Consider the following 11,743-nt stretch of genomic DNA (forward strand, 5'->3'; position numbering starts at 1 on the left):
CTAATCACAGGAAGGACTAACTAATACCGGGAAGGACTAACTCATCCCAGGAAGGACTAACTAATACCAGGAAGGACTAAACTAATCCCAGGAAGGACCAACTAATCCCAGGAAAGACTAACTAATCACAGGAAGGACTAAACTAATCCCAGGAAGGACTAACTAATCACAGTAAAGTCGAACTAATCCCAGGAAGGTTTAACTACTCCCACTAAGGTCGAACTAATCCCAGGAAGGACCAACTAATCCCAGGAAGGACAAACTAATTCCAGGAAGGACCAACTAATCCCAGGAAGGACTAACTCATCCCAGGAAGGACTAACTAATACCAGGAAGGACTAAACTAATCCCAGGAAGGACCAACTAATCCCAGGAAAGACTAACTAATCACAGGAAGGACTAAACTAATCCCAGGAAGGACTAACTAATCACAGTAAAGTCGAACTAATCCCAGGAAGGTTTAACTACTCCCAGTAAGGTCGAACTAATCCCAGGAAGGACCAACTAATCCCAGGAAGGACTAACTAATCCCAGGAAGGACCAACTAATCCCAGGAAGGACTAAACTAATCCCAGGAAGGACCAACTAATCCCAGGAAGGATTAAACTAATCCCAGGAAGGACTCAACTAATCCCAGGAAGGACCAACTAATCCCAGGAAGGACTCAACTAATCCCAGGAAGGACCAACTAATCCCAGGAAGGACTAAACTAATCACTGGAAGGACCAACTAATCAAAGGAAGGACTAAACTAATCCCAGGAAGAACTAAACTAATCCCAGGAAGGACCAACTAATCCCAGGAAGGACTAACTAATCACTGGAAGGACTAACTAATCACAGGAAGGACCAACTAATCCCAGGAAGAACTAAACTAATCCCAGGAAGGACCAACTAATCCCTGGAAGGACTAACTAATCACTGGAAGGACTAACTAATCAAAGGAAGGACCAACTAATCCCAGTAAGGACTAAACTAATCCCAGGAAGGACTAAACTAATCCCAGGAAGGACCAACTATTCCCAGGAAGGACTAAACTAATCCCAGGAAGAACTAAACTAATCACAGGAAGGACTAAACTAATCCCAGGAATGACTAAACTAATCCCAGGAAGGACCAACTAATCCCAGGAAGGACTAAACAAATCCCAGGAAGGACTAACTAATCACTGGAAGGACCAACTAATCACAGGAAGGACTAAACTAATCCCAGGAAGGACCAACTAATCACAGGAAGGACTAAACTAATCCCAGGAAGGACCAACAAATCCCAGGAAGGACCAACTAATCCCAGGAAGGACTAACTAATCCCAGGAAGGACCAACTAATCACAGGAAGGACTAAACTAATCCCAGGAAGGACTAAACTAATCCCAGGAAGAACTAAACTAATCCCAGGAAGGACCAACTAATCCCAGGAAGGACTAACTAATCACAGGAAGGACTAAACTAATCCCAGGAAGGACCAACTAATCCCAGGAAGGACTAAACTAATCCCAGGAAGGACCAACAAATCCCAGGAAGGACTAACTAATCCCAGGAAGGACCAACTAATCCCAGGAAGGACTAAACAAATCCCAGGAAGGACTAACTAATTACTGGAAGGACCAACTAATCACAGGAAGGACTAAACTAATCCCAGGAAGAACTGAACTAATCCCAGGAAGGACCAACTAATCCCAGGAAGGACTAACTAATCACAGGAAGGACTAAACTAATCCCAGGAAGGACCAACTAATCCCAGGAAGGACTAAACTAATCCCAGGAAGGATCAACTAATCCCAAGAAGGACCAACTAATCCCAGGAAGGACTAACTAATCCCAGGAAGAACCAACTAATCACAGGAAGGACTAAACTAATACCAGGAAGGACTAACTAATCCCAGGAAGGACTAAACTAATCCCAGGAAGGACTAAACTAATCCCAGGAAGGACCAACTAATCACAGGAAGGACTAACTAATCCCAGGAAGAACTAAACTAATCCCAGGAAGGACTAAACTAATCCCAGGAAGGACCAACTAATCCCAGGAAGGACTAACTAATCCCAGGAAGGACCAACTAATCACAGGAAGGGCTAAACTAATCCCAGGAAGAACTAAACTAATCCAAGGAAGGACTAAACTAATCCCAGGAAGGACGAACTAATCACAGGAAGGACTAACTAATCACAGGAAGGACCAACTAATCCCAGTAAGGACTAAACTAATCCCAGGAAGGACTAAACTAATCCCAGGAAGGACCAACTAATCCCAGGAAGGACTAAACTAATCCCAGGAAGGACCAACTAATCCCAGTAAGGACTAACTAATACCAGGAAGGACTAAACTAATCCCAGGAAGGACCAACTAATCCCAGTAAGGACTAACTAATACCAGGAAGGACTAAACTAATCCCAGGAAGGACTAACTAATCACAGGAAGGACTAACTAATCACAGGAAGGACCAACTAATCCCAGTAAGGACTAAACTAATCCCGGGAAGGACTAAACTAATCCCAGTAAGGACTAACTAATACCAGGAAGGACTAAACTAATCCCAGGAAGGACCAACTAATCCCAGTAAGGACTAACTAATACCAGGAAGGACTAAACTAATCCCAGGAAGGACCAACTAATCCCAGTAAGGACTAACTAATCCCAGGAAGGACTAACTAATACCGGGAAGGACTAACTCATCCCAGGAAAGACTAACTAATCACAGGAAGGACTAACTAATACCGGGAAGGACTAACTCATCCCAGGAAGGACTAACTAATACCAGGAAGGACTAAACTAATCCCAGGAAGGACCAACTAATCCCAGGAAAGACTAACTAATCACAGGAAGGACTAAACTAATCCCAGGAAGGACTAACTAATCACAGTAAAGTCGAACTAATCCCAGGAAGGTTTAACTACTCCCAGTAAGGTCGAACTAATCCCAGGAAGGACCAACTAATCCCAGGAAGGACAAACTAATCCCAGGAAGGACCAACTAATCCCAGGAAGGACTAACTCATCCCAGGAAGGACTAAACTAATCCCAGGAAGGACCAACTAATCCCAGGAAAGACTAACTAATCACAGGAAGGACTAAACTAATCCCAGGAAGGACTAACTAATCACAGTAAAGTCGAACTAATCCCAGGAAGGTTTAACTACTCCCAGTAAGGTCGAACTAATCCCAGGAAGGACCAACTAATCCCAGGAAGGACTAACTAATCCCAGGAAGGACCAACTAATCCCAGGAAGGACTAAACTAATCCCAGGAAGGACCAACTAATCCCAGGAAGGATTAAACTAATCCCAGGAAGGACTCAACTAATCCCAGGAAGGACCAACTAATCCCAGGAAGGACCAACTAATCCCAGGAAGGACTAAACTAATCACTGGAAGGACCAACTAATCACAGGAAGGACTAAACTAATCCCAGGAAGAACTAAACTAATCCCAGGAAGGACCAACTAATCCCAGGAAGGACTAACTAATCACTGGAAGGACTAACTAATCACAGGAAGGACCAACTAATCCCAGGAAGAACTAAACTAATCCCAGGAAGGACCAACTAATCCCTGGAAGGACTAACTAATCACTGGAAGGACTAACTAATCACAGGAAGGACCAACTAATCCCAGTAAGGACTAACTAATCACAGGAAGGACTAAACTAATCCCAGGAAGGACCAACTAATCCCAGGAAGGACTAAACTAATCCCAGGAAGAACTAAACTAATCACAGTAAGGACTAAACTAATCCCAGGAATGACTAAACTAATCACAGGAAGGACCAACTAATCCCAGGAAGGACTAAACAAATCCCAGGAAGGACTAACTAATCACTGGAAGGACCAACTAATCACAGGAAGGACTAAACTAATCCCAGGAAGGACCAACTAATCCCAGGAAGGACTAAACTAATCCCAGGAAGGACCAACTAATCCCAGGAAGGACCAACTAATCCCAGGAAGGACTAACTAATCCCAGGAAGAACCAACTAATCACAGGAAGGACTAAACTAATCCCAGGAAGGACTAAACTAATCCCAGGAAGAACTAAACTAATCCCAGGAAGGACCAACTAATCCCAGGAAGGACCAACTAATCCCAGGAAGGACTAACTAATCACAGGAAGGACTAAACTAATCCCAGGAAGGACCAACTAATCCCAGGAAGGACTAAACTAATCCCAGGAAGGACCAACAAATCCCAGGAAGGGCTAACTAATCCCAGGAAGGACCAACTAATCCCAGGAAGGACTAAACTAATCCCAGGAAGGACTAAACAAATCCCAGGAAGGACTAACTAATTACTGGAAGGACCAACTAATCACAGGAAGGACTAAACTAATCCCAGGAAGAACTGAACTAATCCCAGGAAGGACCAACTAATCCCAGGAAGGACCAACTAATCCCAGGAAGGACTAACTAATCACAGGAAGGACTAAACTAATCCCAGGAAGGACTAACTAATCCCAGGAAGAACTAAACTAATCCCAGGAAGGACCAACTAATCCCAGGAAGGACCAACTAATCCCGGGAAGGACTAACTAATCCCAGGAAGGACCAACTAATCACAGGAAGGGCTAAACTAATCCCAGGAAGAACTAAACTAATCCCAGGAAGGACTAAACTAATCACAGGAAGGACTAACTAATCACAGGAAGGACTAACTAATCCCAGTAAGGACTAAACTAATCCCAGGAAGGACTAAACTAATCCCAGGAAGGACCAACTAATCCCAGGAATGACTAAACTAATCCCAGGAAGGACCAACTAATCCCAGTAAGGACTAACTAATACCAGGAAGTACTAAACTAATCCCAGGAAGGACCAACTAATCACAGGAAGGACTAACTAATCACAGGAAGGACTAAACTAATCCCAGGAAGGACTTACTAATCACAGGAAGGACTAACTAATCACAGGAAGGACCAACTAATCCCAGTAAGGACTAAACTAATCCCAGGAAGGACTAAACTAATCCCAGTAAGGACTAACTAATACCAGGAAGGACTAAACTAATCCCAGGAAGGACCAACTAATCCCAGTAAGGCCTAACTAATACCAGGAAGGACTAAACTAATTGCAGGAAGGACCAACTAATCCCAGTAAGGACTAACTAATCCCAGGAAGGACTAACTAATACCGGGAAGGACTAACTCATCCCAGGAAAGACTAACTAATCACAGGAAGGACTAACTAATACCGGGAAGGACTAACTCATCCCAGGAAGGACTAACTAATACCAGGAAGGACTAAACTAATCCCAGGAAGGACTAACTAATCACAGTAAAGTCGAACTAATCCCAGGAAGGTTTAACTACTCCCAGTAAGGTCGAACTAATCCCAGGAAGGATCAACTAATCCCAGGAAGGACAAACTAATCCCAGGAAGGACCAACTAATCCCAGGAAGGACTAACTCATCCCAGGAAGGACTAACTAATACCAGGAAGGACTAAACTAATCCCAGGAAGGACCAACTAATCCCAGGAAAGACTAACTAATCACAGGAAGGACTAAACTAATCCCAGGAAGGACTAACTAATCACAGTAAAGTCGAACTAATCCCAGGAAGGTTTAACTACTCCCAGTAAGGTCGAACTAATGCCAGGAAGGACTCAACTAATCCCAGGAAGGACCAACTAATCCCAGGAAGGACTAAACTAATCACTGGAAGGACCAACTAATCACAGGAAGGACTAAACTAATCCCAGGAAGAACTAAACTAATCCCAGGAAGGACCAACTAATCCCAGGAAGGACTAACTAATCACTGGAAGGACTAACTAATCACAGGAAGGACTAACTAATCCCAGGAAGAACTAAACTAATCCCAGGAAGGACCAACTAATCCCTGGAAGGACTAACTAATCACTGGAAGGACTAACTAATCACAGGAAGGACCAACTAATCCCAGTAAGGACTAAACTAATCCCAGGAAGGACTAAAGTAATCCCAGGAAGGACCAACTAATCCCAGGAAGGACTAAACTAATCCCAGGAAGAACTAAACTAATCACAGGAAGGACTAAACTAATCCCAGGAATGACTAAACTAATCCCAGGAAGGACCAACTAATCCCAGGAAGGACTAAACAAATCCCAGGAAGGACTAACTAATCACTGGAAGGACCAATTAATCACAGGAAGGACTAAACTAATCCCAGGAAGGACCAACTAATCCCAGGAAGGACTAAACTAATCCCAGGAAGGACCAACAAATCCCAGGAAGGACCAACTAATCCCAGGAAGGACTAACTAATCCCAGGAAGAACCAACTAATCACAGGAAGGACTAAACTAATCCCAGGAAGGACTAAACTAATCCCAGGAAGAACTAAACTAATCCCAGGAAGGACCAACTAATCCCAGGAAGGACCAACTAATCCCAGGAAGGACTAACTAATCACAGGAAGGACTAAACTAATCCCAGGAAGGACCAACTAATCCCAGGAAGGACTAAACTAATCCCAGGAAGGACCAACAAATTCCAGGAAGGACTAACTAATCCCAGGAAGGACCAACTAATCCCAGGAAGGACTAAACTAATCCCAGGAAGGACCAACTAATCCCAGGAAGGATTAAACTAATCCCAGGAAGGACTCAACTAATCCCAGGAAGGACCAACTAATCCCAGGAAGGACTAAACTAATCACTGGAAGGACCAACTAATCCCAGGAAGGACCAACTAATCCCAGGAAGGACTCAACTAATCCCAGGAAGGACCAACTAATCCCAGGAAGGACTAAACTAATCACTGGAAGGACCAACTAATCACAGGAAGGACTAAACTAATCCCAGGAAGAACTAAACTAATCCCAGGAAGGACCAACTAATCCCAGGAAGGACTAACTAATAACTGGAAGGACTAACTAATCACAGGAAGGACCAACTAATCCCAGGAAGAACTAAACTAATCCCAGGAAGGACCAACTAATCCCTGGAAGGACTAACTAATCACTGGAAGGACTAACTAATCACAGGAAGGACCAACTAATCCCAGTAAGGACTAAACTAATCCCAGGAAGGACTAAACTAATCCCAGGAAGGACCAACTAATCCCAGGAAGGACTAAACTAATCCCAGGAAGAACTAAACTAATCACTGGAAGGACTAAACAAATCCCAGGAATGACTAAACTAATCCCAGGAAGGACCAACTAATCCCAGGAAGGACTAAACTAATCCCAAGGAGGACCAACAAATCCCAGGAAGGACCAACTAATCCCAGGAAGGACTAACTAATCCCAGGAAGAACCAACTAATCACAGGAAGGACTAAACTAATCCCAGGAAGGACTAAACTAATCCCAAGAAGGACCAACTAATCCCAGGAAGGACTAAACTAATCCCAGGAAGAACTAAACTAATCACAGGAAGGACTAAACTAATCCCAGGAATGACTAAACTAATCCCAGGAAGGACCAACTAATCCCAGGAAGGACTAAACAAATCCCAGGAAGGACTAACTAATCACTGGAAGGACCAAATAATCACAGGAAGGACTAAACTAATCCCAGGAAGGACCAACTAATCCCAGGAAGGACTAAACTAATCCCAGGAAGGACCAACAAATCCCAGGAAGGACTAACTAATCCCAGGAAGAACCAACTAATCACAGGAAGGACTAAACTAATCCCAGGAAGAACTAAACTAATCCCAGGAAGGACCAACTAATCCCAGGAAGGACCAACTAATCCCAGGAAGGACTAACTAATCACAGGAAGGACTAAACTAATCCCAGGAAGGACCAACTAATCCCAGGAAGGACTAAACTAATCCCAGGAAGGACCAACAATTCCCAGGAAGGACCAACAAATCCAAGGAAGGACCAACTAATCCCAGGAAGGACTAACTAATCCCAGGAAGAACCAACTAATCACAGGAAGGACTAAACTAATCAAAGGAAGGGCCAAACTAATCCCAGGAAGGACCAACTAATCCCAGGAAGGACTAAACTAATCCCAGGAAGGACTAACTAATCACTGGAAGGACTAACTAATCACAGGAAGGACCAACTAATCCCAGTAAGGACTAAACTAATCCCAGGAAGGACCAACTAATCCCAGGAAGGACTAAACTAATCCCAGGAAGGACCAACTAATCCCAGGAAGGACTAAACTAATCCCAGGAAGGACTAAACTAATCCCAGTAAGGACTAACTAATACCAGGAAGGACTAAACTAATCCCAGGAAGGACCAACTAATCCCAGTAAGGACTAACTAATCCCAGTAAGGACTAACTCATCCCAGGAAGGACTAACTAATACCGGGAAGGACTAACTCATCCCAGGAAAGACTAACTAATCACAGGAAGGACTAACTAATCCCAGTAAGGACTAACTAGTCCCAGTTAGGACTAACTAATCCCAGGAAGGACTAAACTAATCCCAGGAAAGACTAACTAATCCCAGGAAGGACTAAACTAATCCCAGGAAGGACCAACTAATCCCAGTAAGGACTAAACTAATCCCAGGAAGGACTAAACTAATCCCAGTAAGGACTAACTAATACCAGGAAGGACTAAACTAATCCCAGGAAGGACCAACTAATCCCAGTAAGGACTAACTAATCCCAGTAAGGACCAACTCATCCCAGGAAGGACTAACTAATACCGGGAAGGACTAACTCATCCCAGGAAAGACTAACTAATCACAGGAAGGACTAAACTAATGCCAGGAAGGACTAACTAATCCCAGGAAGGACCAACTAATCCCAGGAAGGACTAAACTAATCACTGGAAGGACCAACTAATCACAGGAAGGACTAACTAATCCCAGGAAGAACTAAACTAATCCCTGGAAGGACCAACTAATCCCAGGAAGGACCAACTAATCCCAGGAAGGACTAAACTAATCCCAGGAAGGACCAACTAATCCCAGGAAGGATTAAACTAATCCCAGGAAGGACTCAACTAATCCCAGGAAGGACCAACTAATCCCAGGAAGGACTCAACTAATCCCAGGAAGGACCAACTAATCCCAGGAAGGACTAAACTAATCACTGGAAGGACCAACTAATCACAGGAAGGACTAAACTAATCCCAGGAAGAACGAAACTAATCCCAGGAAGGACCAACTAATCCCAGGAAGGACTAACTAATCACTGGAAGGACTAACTAATCCCAGGAAGGACCAACTAATCCCAGGAAGAACTAAACTAATCCCAGGAAGGACCAACTAATCCCTGGAAGGACTAACTAATCACAGGAAGGACCAACTAATCCCAGTAAGGACTAAACTAATCCCAGGAAGGACTAAACTAATCCCAGGAAGGACTAAACTAATCCAGGAAGGACCAACTAATCCCAGGAAGGACTAAACTAATCCCAGGAATGACTAAACTAATCCCAGGAATGACTAAACTAATCCCAGGAAGGACCAACTAATCCCAGGAAGGACTCAACTAATCCCAGGAAGGACCAACTAATCCCAGGAAGGACTAAACTAATCCCAGGAAGGACCAACTAATCCCAGGAAGGACTAAACTAATCCCAGGAAGGACCAACTAATCCCAGGAAGAACTAAACTAATCCCAGGAAGGACCAACTAATCCCAGGAAGGACTAACTAATCACTGGAAGGACTAACTAATCACAGGAAGGACCAACTAATCCCAGTAAGGACTAAACTAATCCCAGGAAGAACTAAACTAATCACAGGAAGGACCAACTAATCCCTGGAAGGACTAACTAATCACTGGAAGGACTAACTAATCCCTGGAAGGACTAAACTAATCCCAGGAAGGACCACACAAATCCCAGGAAGGACCAACTAATCCCAGGAAGAACTAAACTAATCACAGGAAGGACTAAACTAATCCCAGGAAGGACCAACTAATCCCAGGAAGGACTAACTAATCCCAGGAAGGACCAACTAATCCCAGGAAGGACTAAACTAATCACTGGAAGGACCAACTAATCACAGGAAGGGCTAAACTAATCCCAGGAAGAACTAAACTAATCCCAGGAAGGACTAACTAATCACTGGAAGGACTAACTAATCCCAGTAAGGACTAAACTAATCCCAGTAAGGACCAACTAATCCCAGGAAGGACTAACTAATCCCAGGAAGGACCAATAAATCACAGGAAGGACTAAACTAATCCCAGGAAGGACTAACTAATCCCAGGAAGGACCAACTAATCCCAGGAAGGACCAACTAATCCCAGGAAGGACTAAACTAATCACTGGAAGGACCAATAAATCACAGGAAGGACTAACTAATCCCAGGAAGAACTAAACTAATCCCAGGAAGGACCAACTAATCCCAGGAAGGACCAACTAATCCCAGGAAGGACTAACTAATCCCAGGAAGGACCAACTAATCCCAGGAAGGACTAAACTAATCACTGGAAGGACCAACTAATCACAGGAAGGACTAACTAATCCCAGTAAGGACTAAACTAATCCCAGGAAGGACCAACTAATCCCAGGAAGGACTAAACTAATCCCAGGAAGGACTAAACTAATCCCAGGAAGGACCAACTAATCCCAGGAAGGACTAAACTAATCCCAGGAAGGACTAACTAATCCCAGGAAGGACCAACTAATCCCAGGAAGGACTAAACTAATCACTGGAAGGACCAACTAATCACAGGAAGGACTAACTAATCCCAGGAAGAACTAAACTAATCCCAGGAAGGACCAACTAATCCCAGGAAGGACCAACTAATCCCAGGAAGGAGTGAAGTAAAATGATGATGATGATGACACCTGGATGGATGGTCCGTCCAGGTTTAGACCACATTTACTTTAGAAACACCATGACGGTCCAGACAGACATGAAAACCAACATTTATGATGGTAGAGAATACTTCACTGTGAAACCGCCTTCATCTCCATGGAAACCAGCAGGAGCTTCATCTCCATGGAAACCAGCAGGAGCTTCATCTCCATGGAAACAAGGCTTCAAGAAGCCAGAACCGATTGAGGTCACATGACCTGAGAACTGGACTGAAGATCAGTGGAAACGGGTCTGATGGAGGGACGGGTCCTCCAGAACCAGAACCAGGATCTCTACATCACTGGACAGAGAACGCAACCAGTCCTGGAAAGTCCTTCAATGACCCTAGAGAACTGTTCCTGCTTAGACCAGCATCCTGGACCGGCTCTGGTTCCGTGTTGTGGAACCAGAACCTGCAGCTGGAACCGGTTCCACAGCAAACAGTGTGAATGTGGATATGAAGATCTCCAGCTGTTCCAGAAACTCTTGAGAGGAAAAGTCTGTTGGAGCAGCAGCTTAGAACCCGCGCGCACTTCTTCATCATCGTGTTTTCCTGCTTCTGGATGTCTCTGTTAGCCGGATCTCTGCGGGTCCACGACCCGGACCAGCTCTGTGATCCGCGCCCACATCAGGTCCACCAGAACCGGATCCCCCCCTCCCCCACACCAAAAGAGGATCAAACGCGTGGAAACCAGCGCGTGACAGTCGCACCTACCTTGCTCGTGGACGGTCCACGTCTCGGTGTGTGTGATGATGAGGAGTGTTGCGTGGATCTGCGTCTTCAGCAGCCAGCAGCGCGCGGGGGCGCGCGACAGGGCAGAAGCCTCAGAGTTCGGCCCTCCCAGCAGGGCCGGTCTGAGCCTTTATGGGGCCCGAAGCAGAATGTGATATGGCCCCCCGGAGTCCACCTCAGCCCCACTGCTGCTTCTGTTTTCCCGCCCTTCATCGTTTAAACCCTCATTTCTGGGTTTAAACTGGAGTCTGCTCGGATTTTACGCCGAATGGGCAGAAAATTCACAAAGTAGAATCTATCCAGATTAATATGCAGATTGAG

The 11,743-nt window shown here is 44.7% G+C and overlaps 1 protein-coding gene across 1 annotated transcript in view; it reads right to left on the reverse strand.

Annotated features, from left to right (window-relative positions):
• serpinf1 (serpin peptidase inhibitor, clade F (alpha-2 antiplasmin, pigment epithelium derived factor), member 1) overlaps window positions 1-11,479 on the reverse strand; it is a 30,019-nt gene extending 18,540 nt beyond the window's left edge. The window contains exon 1 of the mRNA XM_079248226.1: window positions 11,405-11,479. The gene's annotated coding sequence lies outside the window, so the exon portion shown is untranslated. The remainder of the gene's footprint in view (window positions 1-11,404) is intronic.
• Between the last annotated feature and the right edge of the window lie 264 nt (window positions 11,480-11,743).

Source organism: Telmatherina bonti (assembly GCF_933228915.1).
Source record: "Telmatherina bonti genome assembly, chromosome: 10".
Taxonomy (NCBI): Eukaryota; Metazoa; Chordata; class Actinopteri; order Atheriniformes; family Telmatherinidae; genus Telmatherina; species Telmatherina bonti.